At 50.8% G+C, this 16,039-nt stretch overlaps 1 non-coding gene across 1 annotated transcript; it reads left to right on the top strand.

Annotated features, from left to right (window-relative positions):
* The first annotated feature begins 12,141 nt into the window (after positions 1–12,141).
* TRNAA-UGC (transfer RNA alanine (anticodon UGC)) lies at positions 12,142–12,213 on the top strand. Its single transcript has one exon. It is a non-coding gene; the product is annotated as a tRNA-Ala (tRNA).
* The last annotated feature ends 3,826 nt before the right edge of the window (positions 12,214–16,039 follow it).

Here is a 16,039-nt window from a genome sequence, read left to right as displayed (position 1 = left end):
GGCAGTAGCTTCCTCCCTTCCCCCCATGAATTTGGATGGGATGTGAAGGCTGAATTGATCCCCTCCTCTCTCCCATTTAGCGGAAGTGTTTGGAGGAGTTCAGTTCCTGTTTTTATTTGACCTCTCTCCAGCACTTTTTTTCGTTGGCCTTCCCCTTTCCATCCCTGTTTGAGGTTTCTGTCTCTACCGCAGCAGGTGATGCGATGGCATGTGAGAAAGAGGAGCAGAATTCTCAGCAGGAAGATGCTGGGCAAGTGGATAAACACAGAGCATTATCACAGAGATCGAAAAGGAACGTGTCCAGGAGTCATGAGAGGGCCTATGAATGCCGTGAGTGTGAGAACCTTCAATCGCAGCTCAAACCTTGTTACTCATCAGAGAACCACACAGGGGAGAGGCCCTATGAATGCTGTGAGTGTGGGAAAACCTTCTCTTGGCACTCAGCCCATGTTAGCCATCCAAGAATCTGCACAGGAGATCAACACCATAAAAACCTCTAGGGCTATCCGTACTTTTTTTTCTTTAATACTTTTCCTGATTCCCACATAGTAACTTTTAAAGTTGTTTGAACTGTTTGCAGCACCGTTATCCCTCAGTGTGTCCAAATGAGTGGCCCATTTTTGCCTTTTGCAGTTCACCCTGTTTTGAGGTGGACCCATTTGTCCTTCCTATCTACTCCATTGTCTCATGAATAATTTGAGTGTGCTCTTCCTATCAGGAACCAGGGAGCATCACATCTATACCATTCCTCCTATTGCAAAATTATTGTTCGGAATCACCAATGATTCAGATTATATCATTGCCAGTTGTTCTCACGTTGCTCTGGGTTGTGCTGAAGAGCAGTTATATTGGGAACTTTCCCAATTATATTTAAAGGAAGAGGAGCAGGGGCAGGAAAAGACGTGTCATTTCAGCCTCTGTGACACTGGAAGGAGATGGGGTGACTCAGAGATTCCCTCCTTCCCCATCACTCCAGACCTGTTAACTCTGCATGGCTCAGACAGGAGGGATCTTCATCACATTCTATCCCTCCACTTCTCAAAGTGTCACGTGATGAAGCGTTGTCAAGGTTCCTCCCCCACTCTGAACTCTAGGGTACAGATGTGGGGACCTGCATGAAAACCTCCTAAGCTTATCTTTACCAGCTTAGGTCAAAACTTCCCCAAGGTACAAAATATTCCACCCGTTGTCCTTGGACTGGCCGCTACCACCACCAAACTAATACTGGTTACTGGGGAAGAGCTGTTTGGACGCGTCCTTCCCCCCAAAATACTTCCCAAAACCTTGCACCCCACTTCCTGGACAAGGTTTGGTAAAAAGCCTCACCAATTTGCTTAGGTGACTACAGACCCAGACCCTTGGATCTTAAGAACAATGAACAATCCTCCCAACACTTGCACCCCACCTTTCCTGGGAAATGTTGGATAAAAAGCTTCACCAATTTGCATAGGTTACCACAGACCCAAACCCTTGGATCTGAGAACAATGAAAAAGCATTCAGTTTTTTACAAGAAGACTTTTAATAAAAAATAGAAGTAAATAGAAATAAAAAAATCCCCCCTGTAAAATCAGGATGGTAGATATCTTACAGGGTAATTAGATTCAAAAACATAAAGAACTCCTCTAGGCAAAACCTTAAGTTACAAAAAAGATAGATAGACAGAAATAGTTATTCTATTCAGCACAATTCTTTTCTCAGCCATTTAAAGAAATCATAATCTAACACATACCTAGCTAGATTACTTACTAAACGTTCTAAGACTCCATTCCTGTTCTGTCCCTGGCAAAAGCAGCATACAGACAGACACAGACCCTTTGTTTCTCTCCCTCCTCCCAGCTTTTGAAAGTATCTTGTCTCCTCATTGGTCATTTTGGTCAGGTGCCAGCGAGGTTACCTTTAGCTTCTTAACCCTTTACAGGTGAGAGGAGCTTTCCCCTGGCCAGGAGGGATTTCAAAGGGGTTTACCCTTCCCTTTATATTTATGACAAGTGTTCTCAGCTGTCTGTGCTTGGAGACGATGCTTTGACTTCTTTAATACTATATCAGAGTCGCTATGCCTGGAGATGAAAGTGTCAGAAACCTGGAAGGGGAATTCAGATGGATCCCAAGCACCGTGTGATCATTTGGAGTTTAAATCCCAGGTTCCATCAATTGGTCAAGCCACTTCTGGCAAGGGGGCTGTTTTGTCCCCCATTATGGGACATTTAAAAATTTTTTAAATAACCTAACTAATTCTATGGCATGGGGAATGGTCCCCTTCATGATGCAGATGTTGAGGAAATAGAAGTGGGTTTTTTATTGAATTTATCCTTTGTAGGTGCTAAAAAAAAGTGTATGAAATGAAATCAGTGTTGGAAATCTAATAGCTGCAGAAAAATAGCTAGTTTTGAATAGAAACTCCAGCTCTGATAACTAACAGGGCTGTATCCAGTCCCTTGCCTGGAATTGTTCCACCAAATTAAAGAAAAGCTGGGTATGTTTCAGGAAGCCATTCCTCACTAACACTGCTGAGATTTTGAGTGCTTTTGTAAAGGATTCTATTTCAGAGAAGTGTACATTTACCCTAACCAAGGCCAAGGATTTGGAAAGAACTGGGGTTGAATGAGTACACGCTCCGTTCTTGGTTTCCATCCCAGTAAAAGAAGCTATGGTGACCAAAGACCCAAGGAAAACTGTTTGTTTGTACAACTCACTGATTACAGATCCAAAGCATGCCAGGGTTAGATTGAGAACAATCATCCTTCACCATTTGGATCCAAAGAGAGAGAGTGCTTCATAGGACATTCCCTCCTCGTGGATTCCAAACTGGGTGCCTGATTGGGTAATGTCAAAGTCAGATTCAGGACTCACATAATTTGTCAGACCACTCTGTTTATTAGCAAAGCACTTTGCCAATGCACCCAGATATGTGAGCCCCCTGCAAAGGCTCAAGCTAACTTATTTATACAGATAAGCCAATTTAACATAAGAGACAAAAGGAAGCAGAAACTGACAAATATACATACATATCTTACTTGCATACTAATGTTTACCAATCTCCCAGCTCAGTAGGAGCTCTAAGTTAATTAGTTTGAGGACCCATTGTCTCACACTCCTTAATGTTTCTCTTCTTGACAACTATATTTACATCCCTTCACCTCTACCTCCTCCTACTTTGAAAGATTAAAAAGTGTGAAAAGAGAGATTTTTTTTTCCTCGTGGTGCAAACATTCCCACATCGGAGACCCCTTCCACCAACACACATGGCAGAAGAACCAGCGATATATGAACTCAGAGAATTGGTTGGGACCTACGTTGGGACAAACCAGAACTAGAGGAAAGGTTCAGTTGTTGGCAACGGGGATTAAAAGAAAATGAACTCATATGACAAGAATTTGAGCTCTTTGAATATGTTACTGTTTCCAATGAAAATGAATTTATTGGTTAAAGAGTAGGAGACTAATTGTGTGATAATCTGAATCACTTTGTAAAACAAAGTGTCTTGTTTTTTGTTTTGTTAGTCATAGAGGAAGTGACAGCTGATCTTGAAAAGTTAATTTGCTTTAATTTACCCCCTGTAGTGTAAGGAGTTCTGGTAGAAAACCTCACTCCAATGGTTGGGGTGGAAGAATGTGTGTGAGAGTGTATAAGTGAATATTGGCCCAGTATAGATTTTAAATTTTTGTGTTTCAAATAGAACTTACTTTGCTTAGTTTCAAAGTCTATTTCTAGTGAAAGCAAAATTATTCAAAGAGACAATTTGTAGAAGTTTTTACAAGTTCTTACACTTAGACTGTAAGGGTCGCTGACTTCCCCACTTCTCTAATTTGCAAAGGAAAGTCATCTGTCATAGGATGTGTTCAGCAGGTAGGAAAGTTGCAGTCCTCAACCACCAAGGAAAGGGCTGAAGTCCATTACCTTTTAGGTCAATAAGCCATCTAAAGTCTGGTCTATGCTGAAAGGCGATGTTGACGTAGCCACCTCTCTCAGGGGTGTGAAAAGTCCACTCCACTGAGAGAAGTAGTTAATGTGACCTGAGCCCCAGCGTAGACAGTGTTAGGTTGTCAGAAGAATACTTCCAGTGTTTGAAGTATAGACAGAGCCTGAGACAGACTGATCCCCTATGGGAAGTGAGTCATGACATGAATTCCAATTTTGACCCATTTCCCTATATGTGAGAGAGGTACTAGTATGGAGGGCTAAGCCAGCTGTGCGATCGCCTGGTTCCTCAACTGTAGCTACAGCTCTTAGTACCCATCCACCCAAAGACTGAGAGAAACGGAGAGTTCCAACTGTTGTTATTTTAGTATCTTATTGTTCCTTTCTCTGTTTTTTGTGCTGGCCTTTCTATTATATCAGGGTGTAATGGTAGAGCTCTGTTCATGTTGTGACAAAGCTCTGTCCTTGTCTCTATGGGTCCCACGTTTCCTGGTGGATTTTGCTAGCCTCAGAGGCTCACTGTGACCCTCCACGTAGCCCTTCTCTCTCTCTAGAGGCAAGGGCCACAGCTTACTGAGCCATCATAAGCTAGCAAGGGAGGTGAGGAGAAGCAACCCTCCCTCGCACAATCTCTGTTTCCCAGTATCCATGATAAATCAGGAAGGGGAGGGGAGGGGGGAGCCCAGGCCCACCCTCTACTCTGGGCTCCAGCCCAGGGACCCTAAAAGTAGCAGCTATGGTAGCTGACTTTTGGGAAATAGGACGTGTACAATTCCCTGGGCCGCTTCCCCACAGCAGCCCCCACTCAGTATCTCCTTCGCTGTTACCTCAGGGCCTCCTTCCTTGCACCTGATGTGGATTTGTACTGCTTGGTTCCTCCAACAGCATGGCTTCCTCCTACAGATCCTGACACATGCGCCTCACTGATGAACTGGGAGGCTTTCCACTTGTTCCAGCCAGGCCTTGATGGGCTTCACGTGTTCCAATCAACCTAGCTATCTCCACTGCTTTCTAGAAGGATCTTAATTGGCCCAAGGTGTCTTGATTAACCTGAAACAACTGCCGTTTGGTTACCATGGTACCAAGGATTTGTTTAGCCTGGGGCTAACATACCTGTTCCTCACTACTTTACTATAGCCGTCTTGCCTTGCCCCGTTGCAATGTGTGACAAAAGCTTATTTGTGCCAATTGGCAAAGGGGTCACTGTCATTCACAAGCAACTGCTGTCTCAGACCTGACAAATTCACCACACCTAGGACCCAGAGCAGCGGTGGTGGAATCTTCCTTACAGTGGGGGGGCCACCGGCGTCCGAACTGTGACGCCCCCATGACACCCCTTTCCCCCCAGCCCTCACTCACTCCGCCCCTTCTCCCTGAGGCCCCAATCTCACACCGCCCCTTCTCCCTGATGCCACCCCTCCCTCCGAGGCCACACCCACAGAACGCCCCTTCCCCCAAGGCTCTACCTTGTTCCCCCCTCCGTCGTCCGTTCTTAGAGCTGCTAAAAAGTGCTGGGCCCATGGCCCTCTAAACCCCCCTCGTCCTGCACCCTGACACACAGCCAGGCAGGCAGCAGTGTGTGTGAGTGTGTGTATGTGACAGAGACTGCTGGGCTGTGCTGAGCCAGTGCGGGAAGTGGGGGCTGATGTCGGGGCTGTCCCCCTCCCCCTGACTCAGGACTGGGGTGTCCCAGTCCCCCTGACTCAGGACTGGGGTATCCCGCTCCCCCGACTCAGGACTGGTTGCTTCCAGCAGCTGTCTGAACTTAGGGACAGCGTGCCAACACACTCACTCTTCCACAACACACACGCTCCCCGAACACACACACTGTCTGTCCCCAACACACACACACTCTCTGCCCACCACGCCCACGGCAGCTGAAAAGCAGCTGGCAATCGAGTCGGATGCCCATGGAACAATGGGATAGAGAAACCTGCCTCGTGTGGCTGCCCACGAGGCATTGCAAACCCTTCCCAAAGCACCCTGCGGCCAGTTGCACAGTGGGATAGCGTCCCACAATGCACTGCTCTCTGTGGCGATCCAAGAGCTGCTAGCCTGGATGCGCTCCGGTGACACAAGCAGCCTAGTGTGGACATGCAACAGCGGCTTAATTAAAACGCTTTAACTAAAGCAGCATAACTCTGTCGTGTAGACGTAGCCTGGCTCCCACTGGGGCCAAGGATGCTCAGGCACTGAAACTGAAGAGCCACAACTTCCTCCGTAGTTGGCAGGATTCAAACCTGCACAGGGAGACCCCCCCAAGGGGTTTCGAGTCCACCACCTTAACCACTCAGTCACAACTACTTGCTTTATAGAGCGCTCTCACGACACTCTAGTTCTGTTCTCACTGAGTGATCGTTTCCAATTGTTTCCTCAGACCAGCGTCCACAACACACTCACTGCTGTGCTGTTGTGTAAGTGTGCCCAGGGCTGAACAAGAATTCCTGCTCGTTTCCCTTCTGGCTGGAGCATGAGGAGAGTGTGTTTGTGGCCAGTGATGTTGCTGTAGATTGTTGTAAAATTCCTGCCTCGATAATTCAGACAGTCCCTTTCCCGTCATATCCCCAGTACATCAGTGACTGTAATAGCAGGGGGCAGGTTTTCTGTGGGGCACAGAGCTTTGCCAGGGGGTTGGTGTCTCCTTCCTTTCCTCACCCTGGAGGAAACTCAGCTTTTCGTTCCATCTTTAATGTGTCATGGAATAACAACAGCAGCATGAAGAAAGAGGTGGGCAGGGTGGGCCTCAGGGGAGGGGCACAGAGGTGCAAGTGGTGGGCAGGGCAGGACGGAGAGGCATGGGTGGCAGGCTGGGTGGGTCTCATGGGTGGGGCTGAGAGGTGGGAGCGGCGGCCAGGGTGGGTCTCAGGGGAGGGGTCAGAGAGGTGTGGGTGGCGGGCAGACCTTGGGGTAGGGGGCGGAGAGGAATGAGCAGCCGGCAAGGAGGCCTCGGGGAGAGAGGAGCGAGTGAAAGGTAGACCAGCAGGCCTCAGCCGAAGAGGCAGAGTGGGGTGGGAAGAAGTCCTCCTGTTAACCCAGTGCTATCTACACCGGGATTAGGCTGATATAACTGCATTGCTCAGGGAAGGTAAAATTTTTAACACCCCAAAGTAATGTTGTTACTGACTTAATTTTGTAGGATAGACCTGTCCAAAGAATCACACACACACCTTGGGAGTAAAACTTCACCCGCTTCTCTGCTTTACAGAATCGAAACACAAGAAACGCTTGTCAGGGCCCAGTGAGGGTTGGCAGGGAGTCAGGTGTGGGCAGACACCATACATTAGCCAGAGGAAAGCACCATGGATTAGCTGGTTTAAGGCACCTGTCTTCTAAACAGGAGATCCTGGGTTCAACTCCCAGTAGTGGCTTTTAAGGCACCTGATACTGGCTCCTATCAGAAGACAAATAAGAGAGTTAGATGGACCTTTGGTCTAGCCCATTGTAGCCATTCTTGTTGTTTAAATTACACTCAGAGGCACTGATAATAGAGTGACTGAAAGTTTGGGTGTGAAGGGCTGATAGGCCAGTGTTCCAGTCCCCTCGCAAACGACCCCCTCCCTCTGGGACAGGGGCAGGTCCGAGCTCTCACACCAAGTGGCTCATTGGGGCTGCCAGAATCTGTGGGCGGCTCATTCAGTTTATGCCGAGGGTTGAGTCCTGCTTTGTGCACCGTGTCTGAGAATGAAAATCCTAAACCTCCCTTTGAAATAAAGAATACAGCAGCACCTGTTTTGTCACTGCCCCGAAACAGACAGAGAAATGGAGAAATGCCATTGAGTCCAGGGGAATACTTCACTGCGGTTTTACCTTTTCACTTGCCAAACTCCCGCCCAACCTTCTGGGCTCCTAGAGCAGGGTCCTGAGCCTGAGCTGAGACACGTACCCTGCAACTTTACAGCCCAAGCCGCTGTCCTGGATTAATGTGACACAGGCCACCCATGGGTGATTCATTGCACTGTAGACATATCCCAACGTTATGTCTTCACAGCGATTAAAACACCCAGGGCACCTGTCCCAGAGCCCGGGGCAGTTAACTCAGGCTTATGGGGCTGGGGCTGCAGGGCTATAAAATGACAGTGGAGACAGATGGGCTTGAGCCCAATCTCTGAGGCCCTCGAGGGGTGAGGGTTTCCGACCCCAGGCTTCAGCATGAACACCAATATCTGCACCCCAGTTTTGAGCCCCACAGCTTGAGCTCCAGGAGCCCAAGTCAGGTGACCCAGGCCAGCCCTGCTGCCATCTTTATCCCGGGAGAGAGGGACTCTACGGGGACCTCTCCATTGCAGTGTCAGCCCAGGGGTGGCAGGCTGTGCTCAAAGCAGCACCCTGGAAACCCCATAGTCACCACTCTCATAGAATTAAGGTACGATTTGTACAGAGTCGGCCTGGTGAGCTATCATTGTAAAAGTCGTGATCTGTTGAAGGCTAGTGGCTGGGTGGATGGTGTGTGCTAGGCTTGTCTGGGAAGTGGTGGAGTTTTGCTCTGGGTGCGTCACTGAAATATGTGATGAGGCTGGGAAATGGCCACCGCCAGCCTTTCCGGTGTGACGCTGGAGGAGCCAGACTTGCTGCTGGCTCAGTGAAGGTATCCACGCTCCCAAGGACTCTCCCAGGAACCGTGTACAATGCGGACTCCTCCGAGACAGCCCAGAGACAATGGACACTGCTTGACTCACATCAAGGCAGAGGAACTTTCTAGCAAGTTGGAAGAGGGGAAGAGACGTCATGACTTGGCCTCTCTCCCCTGCAATTCAACACCTGGCAACACATCTGGAGGACAAAGACTGAACTGAAATAATTCAGAGATCAGAAGAGAATAATAATAATCCATTCAAATGAAAGTCCCCAAACAGACTAGAATTGGTATCCCAGCAGAAAATTTTCAATTTTGTTTTCCCAGTCAGACCTCGCCAAGGGAAGCAGAGAGAAAATGTTTGAGTTGCTTCCTCCAGAGCACCTTGACCTAGACATGCTAGCTGTGGGGGCATTTTAATTATTTGGGCTGGTCCCAGGGTGTTTGGGGGACATTATGAGGCTGTTACCTTTTGAGATAAATACTAAGAAACAAAGAACTCTTTGAGAAATCTGGGATTTAGACGTGTTTTATTGACAGCAAGGGAGGTCTGAGTTCCTGAGAAGGTTTTTGTTTACAGGAAGCAATGTGGCTTGTACCAAAGGGGAGATGGTTGTTTGTGAAGGAGGGGAGAAGACAAAATGCACACAATGAGGATGGGATTCAAACCCATGCATGCAAAGCACAATGATTAGCAGCCCACCACTTTCACCACTTGGCCACCTCATATGAGCTGCCAAAGAAGGGACAGGAGGAGAAATCTAAGGCCAGCAGAGGTAGGAACAATAAGGAGTTTTTAAATACGAAGTGTAAGGAAGGCCTGAATGACCTCCCCCCTCACATCTAGTGATGAGCTGGGGGAAAGACTTCAGGAACAGACCGTGTTTACATAGACAGGCCTCCTCTGCCTAGGTATGCAGCAAGTATCCTTTGAATAAAAAAACAAACAAACAAAATATAAAGGTAATTTTTTGGTTTTCCTGCACTCAGCCAAAAAAAATGTGAAAAGAAAGGGGCATTTTTAAGCAATCATCTGTCCCCACCCAGGGGCTGGGGAATGCTTATTTTCTTTTTCAGACACTTTCTGGGCAAGCTGGTGCCAGTGGAAGAAAACCCAGAACGCCGTGGGTCGCCTGTCGCAACAAAACATTGTGTTCTGTGTTTGTCTTGTTGTTACTGTTATTTTGGTGGATATTGTAAATTCTTCAGGCGTGACACCCCCTTTTAATTGGGCATGTTGTGCTGCCCCTTTCGGGGCCAAGGGAAAATGTACCCTAATTCAACCTCTTCCACCCTCTACTCCGCCACCTCCCTCCAAATTCTCTGTGACACCCCCATCCCCACAGTGGTCTACCCCCATCCAGAGACCTGTGGTTCTTAATGCAGCTGGTTTACAAATGACTATCGCTCTGTTCCCCACTGACTGGTCTCTCAGTACAACATTTGATAACTGTTCTGTTTACCAAAGTAGGTGAACGAATGTTGCCATGAGTTATTTCAAACTCATTTGAATTGGATGGAGGGGAAATAAACAAGAACATCCGAAAATGGCGAGCCCCCACAAATTACCTCTGGGAAGGCTGAAACTCACTGCAGGAAGCTGACTCAGTGTCTCGAATCCAACGCTTGGAATGTGCCTGGGGCTACTGGACGGAGTGGGATTACGTCAGGGATTTGAATCATAGACTCATAGAATCATAGAATAACAGAGTTGGAAGGGACCTCAGGAGGCCATCTAGTCCAACCCCCTGCCCAGAGCAGGACCAATCCCCACTAAATCATCCCAGCCAGGGCTTTGTCAAGCCTGACCTTAAAAACCTCTAAGGAAGGAGATTCTACCACCTCCCTAGGTAACGCATTCCAGTGTTTCACCACCCTCTTAGTGAAAAAGTTTTTCCTAATATCCAACCTAAACCTCCCCCACTGCAACTTGAGACCATTCCTCCTTGTCCTGTCATCCGCTATCACTGAGAATAGTCTAGATCCATCCTCTTTGGGTCCACCTTTCAGGTAGTTAAAAGCAGCTATCAAATCCCCCCTCATTCTTCTCTTCCGTAGACTAAACAATCCCAGTTCCCGCAGCCTCTCCTCATAACTCATGTGTTCCAGTCCCCTAATCATTTTTGTTGCCCTTCGCTGGACTCTCTCCAATTTTTCCACATCTTTCTTGTAGCGTGGGGCCCAAAACTGGACAGTGGTCGAGTGTTTAACTGCAGCTTAAGTGATCCTTGGTTCAAATCCAAGTGCCCCCTTACAAGCCTGTTCCCTTAACAAAAATAAGCACATTTCCATTTCCATTATGTTCGGGAGCTCCACTGAATAGGGATGAATGGAAACACTCAGTGTTTTCCTGTGCAAATCCATAGAAACCTAGCAAACAGGTCCCTCATCTGAAATCAGTTCCAATCCTCTGAGTGTCTAGTTTATGTTTTCATCAATGAAACAAAGACACATGAAGGCACATTTGCAGATCCTTGGTCTCCGTGGGCTACAATGTGCAGAAGAACAAGAACCCCATCCCCTTGGGAGGAATGGACTAGTCTGTGTTACATTCCAATGGCAGCTGTTTAAAGGGATTGTGCTTCGAGTTCATGATCACCCGCAGCGTCTCTGTAAGGTTACCAACCACAGAGCCTGTTGTGGCTGCATCTAAGTAACCGCAGAGTTAGTGTAGTACCAGATCGTTAATTGCACAGCGTCACTTTCTGGTCTCGTGGATCATTTGGGTAGAAACAGCCTTTTCCTGCCTCTCTTTCACACAGAAGGACAATTTTCTTTGTGCAGACGCAGGAACATCAAGATCTTTCTGTCTCTTGTGCAAAGCAGGGTGTCAAATTCCAAGGAACCTTCCTCTTCTGCGATGGAAACAATGGAGAAGCAGGGGGCCCTGGGCACCTCCAGCCCTGGCCGGGAGATGTTCCCTCCCCGCTTTCTTTATGCTGCTTGTTGTTATTTCATGGAGTGTCTGGGATGGGGAAAAAGCTGAGTTCGCTCCAGGTGGAGGGAAAAAAGGACCCTGAGAATCTCAGGGCCTCAGGGAAAACCTAATCCCTGCTACCGGGATCATTGAGGTGCTGGGGATTTGAGCAGGAAAGGGACTGTGTGAATTGTCCAGGTGGGGAATGAATAACCATCGACAACTAGTTCCACCTCATTAACCACGGACACAGGCTAATCATGCTGCAGATAGAAGGGAAACTGGGAGCAATTATTTGCTGTCAGCCATGGAAACAGTGACCCGAGTGCACTGCAGTGAATGTGCTGGGGAAAGCTGGACTTTACAGGCAGGTGGAAATAGCAGATCCGAGAAAAGCCCCCCCCCAACTTCTTCCACCAGGGTGAGGTGTTGAGCGACTCACAGCGCCCCCCAGCGCCGTTACCTTTCAGCAGGGGCTGGCAGCTCCAGCCAGTCAATGCAGGGAAGAGGGCCGAGTGTATCTCTGCACCCTGAGTCCAGGGCAGGCCCTCTCTCTCCCCCACATAGAGAAACTGGCCCTGCTGCAAAGTGACCCCTGAGAACCAGCAACCTCCAAGACAGAGGGTTTGGCCCTCAGAGCAGGGAATGTGTCCCCCATGCTGCCGTTAGGCCCCTGGAGGCTCTGGAAACAGGAGGGCTCTGAGCGTAACCCATCCCCAACAACCCCCGTCTGGGGATGTAGCTCAGTGGTAGAGCGCATGCTTTGCATGTATGAGGCCCTGGGTTCGATCCCCAGCATCTCCAAGTTCTCTTTTCACCCTGCTGCTTTGCTCAGGCCCAGAGGGGATGTGGCCCAGCAGTCTCCCTGCAGGAGTTTCAGTCCTGCTCAGTGCGGGGCAGGTGCCCATTGCACGGAAGGTCTGTGGGGGTTTCTGCTCCTAAGTCACCTTGGTACATTTAAGATTCCCACCCAAGGGGTGGCTTGGGACAGTAGCGGATGAGAAGGGGGAATCATCCAGCCCTGGAGGGAAAGGTCCCGTCTGCCCAGACTGAGGGGCAAGGAGACGGAGGGGCAGTCAGTACTCAGAGAGGAGAGCGCTCAGTGATTTACACCCATCAGGGGACACTGTCTTTTTGAGGCGGGTGCAGCTGGCTTGGGATGGTGCTGAGGATGGATAGAAAACAGGCTGGAGTCAATGACAGATGGGACCACAGAAGGGGAAGGAGAAGGGCATCTCCATAGAAGGTCCTGGGTGCTCAGATACCCCAGTTCTGGGTACCCTGGCCTGTCCCAGAGAGAAAAGACAAAGAGGGGCCCAGCCCCCCGACAGTCATCCCATGGACAAGAATCTGGTTGGGAGTGGGGTGAAGGTTCCCGCTGGACAAAGGGGAGCTGAAGTCCCCCAGCGTCCTGGAATTTAAGCAATGCAAGCTTCAAACCCTGCACGGGTGGGGCCTGAGGGGCACCCCCAGAAGGTTGGGCTGGACAGGGGCGGCAGGTTTCTACAATTTTTGGTGGTTTCCAGAATGGGACCAAGTCCTGCCTCCCCGTCCACCTCCCCCCACATCTGCCTAAGGCTCTGGGAGGGAGTTTGGGTATGGGAGGGAGAGGGAAAGGGGTTGGGCTCTGGGAGGGAGTTTGGTCTGTGGGTTGCGGCAGGGGGTTGGGGTGCAGGAGGGAATGCAGGGTGCGGGGTCTGGGCTGGGGCAGGGGTTGGGGTGCAGGAGCAGGTGTGGGGGCAGGCTCTGGGAGGGAGTTTGGGTGTGTGGTGTGGGCTCTGGGCTGGGGCAGGGCGTTAGGGTGCAGGAATGGGTGGGGTGGCCAGGTTCAGGGAGGGAGTTCAGGTGTGGGCTCTGGGCTGGGGGAGGGGGTTGGGGTGCAGGAGAGGGTGCAGGTCGGGCTCTGGGAGGGAGTTTGGGTGCAGGGGGTGGGCTCTGGGCTGGGGAAGAGGGTTGGGGTGTGAGAGCAGGTGTGGGGGGAGGCCTGTGGGAGGAAGTTTGGGTGAGGGATCTGGGTTGGGGTTGGGGGTTGGGGTGCAGGAGGGGGTGCGGGTGCAGGCTCTGGGAGGGAGTTTGGGTGTGGGGTGTGGGCTCTGGGCTGGGGGAGGGGGTTGGGGTGCAGGAGAGGGTGCAGGTCGGGCTCTGGGAGGGAGTTGGGTGCAGGGGGTGGGCTCTGGGCTGGGGAAGAGGGTTGGGGTGCGAGAGCAGGTGTGGGGGGAGGCCTGTGGGAGGAAGTTTGGGTGCGGGATCTGGGTTGGGGTTGGGGGTTGGGGTGCAGGAGGGGGTGCGGGCGCAGGCTCTGGGAGGAAGTTTGGGTGTGGGGTGTGGGCTCTGGGCTGGGGCATGGGGGTAGGGTGCAGGAGGGAGTGCAGGGGGTGGACTCTGGGAGGGAGTTTGGGTGCAGGGGGTTGGGGTCTGGGCTGGGGCTTGGGGTGCGGGAGAGAGTGAGGGTGCAGCTCTTACCTCAGGCATCTCCCAAAAGCGACCCACACCCCCCTCTGGCAGCAGCTCCTAGGTGGAGGGTCTCTGCCCATCACTGCCCACGGACACCACCCCAGCAGCTCCCATTGCCACAGATGGCAGAGTCGGCCCTCGGGGCAGGGGCAGCGTGTGGAGATCTCCCCACCCCCGGGGCTGCAGGGACGCGCCAGCCGCTTCCGAGACTGGCAGGCCACACGGAGTGTAAGCAGTGTCAGGGTGAGCCTCACCCTGACATCTGGTGGTGAAGTCTGGCAAGTTGTGGAAAAGAACTTCAGGGGCCGATCTCATTTGCATAGGCACACCCACCCCGCCTAGAACGCGGCCATAGCTGCCCAAATGGTCACTTTGGCTGCTGTGGGATCCCCAGTGTCTCTGTTATTGGGGCAGGAAGAATAAATTGTTATTACCCTGATTATGGGAACTGTGCTGGGAACTGTACTTGGCCTTTTGTTATGATGGAGGGACTCACCATCAACTAAGTAGCAATCGCTAGGCAAGGGTCATGGGTTCCAAAACTCTGTGAATTGAGAGAGGTTGGGGACAAGTATTAATACTTGGTGGCGTGGGCCCCTTGGTGATGGTCTTACATGCTATTTTCTCTTTCTTTTCTCTCTACTGTGGGATCTCAGAGCTAATTTTGATTTTGTTAGAAGTCTAGTTACAGACTGCTGAGCTCGCTTTGGGCGAATGGTGTACCATCACTGAGGCTCCCTAACTACAAGCTGACTTCACCAAAGAGCTGAATTGACTAAGAGCTGAAATCACTGAGCGTTGTGTTAAGTAGTGGGGGAGCCTGAAGATCTATTGTGGAGAAGTTTGCGGGACGGCTGGAGTGCCTTGTGGACAGGCTGGTGGAGCAGTTCATGGGACGGCGGGAGCTGCTGGTGGGATGTGGAGCATTCGTGGGACGGTGGGAGCTGCTGGTGGGATGTGGAGCAGTTCGTGGACCGGCTGGTGGAGCAGTTCGTGGGACGGCGGGAGCTGCTGCTGGGCTGCAGAGCGGAGCTGAGCGAAGCAGTTTGTGGGGCGGCTGGTGGAGTGGAGGCCTATGGAGCTGTGGGGCGGTCAGCTTCAGATCATGTAAGGTGCCTTTTACCCCCACCCCCATCTCCACCCAGGTTGGGAGGTAAAGCTCTGCAGATAAACTTTTGAACTTTGGGGCTGCCCTGACCAGGGACAGAGACTTTTGGGTCATTGGACTTTTGGGACTTTGGGTGATTTGGGGTTGCTGGACTCAAGAACCAAAGGGAAAGGGCACGCCCCAATTTGCTTGGGGTGGGTTTGTTTTTTTTGCTCGTGGGTTGTGTTATGAATCCTGTTGGTGTTGTTTCCCCAACATAATGCCACATTGTTTCTCTCTGTTATTAAAAGGCTTTTTGATACACTCAGACTAGGTGCTTGCGAGAGGGGAAGTATTGCCTCTGGGAGGCGCCCAGCGGGGGTGGTACATATTTGTCCCAGGTCACTGGGTGGGGGCTCGAGCCGGTTTGCATTGTGTTATTGGAATGGATCCCCTAGATATTGAACCCGGCCCTTGTTGCTGCCAACTCTGACGGGCAGAAGGGTTACACGGAGCGAGGGTGGGCAGGAAGCCGCCTTAGCCCCCTTGTGCTGCCGGTGATGGCGGTGGGGGTTCCCGGGCCCTTTTAAATTAACCGGGGGCAGCAGGCGGGGCTGGGGGAGACACCGGGCCCCGGACTTTGGTGGAGCCAGGCCCCCGTGGTCTTATGTTGCTGGAGCATGGGCACCAGGGGCCCAGATGAGGCGCCTCTCCTGCGGCTGGAGGAGCATGGGTGCTAATCCACGTTTCGGCAGGTTGGTTTTTGGAAGGTTAAATGAAGGCAGCCTCTGCTCTGGGCTCGCCCAGTTTCAGGGCCTGACGCTGCTTTGCACAACGATGAATCTCGGAACAGGCCAGCACTGAAATGACGGCAGAACCTGAGGAAGGAAAAGCCTCTGGGTTCGTCTGTGGGCCTTGACGCCAAACGGGAGCCGTAATTTGACTCGCTTTGTGCCTGCGGCCGGTAAAATGTCAGGACAATGTCGTCCCAGTGATTGTGACACTGGGTTTGAGGCGGCTTTGGTCTTATTAAAATGTAACTAGCATGGAACACTTGTGATTTTAAAGGTGGCTTCCCCAAGCAATCCC

Source organism: Caretta caretta, chromosome 28 (assembly GCF_965140235.1).
Source record: "Caretta caretta isolate rCarCar2 chromosome 28, rCarCar1.hap1, whole genome shotgun sequence".
NCBI classification, from domain to species: domain Eukaryota; kingdom Metazoa; phylum Chordata; order Testudines; family Cheloniidae; genus Caretta; species Caretta caretta.
The sequence above is the reverse complement of the archived record's forward strand: the minus strand, read 5'-3'. Positions and strand labels throughout refer to the sequence as shown.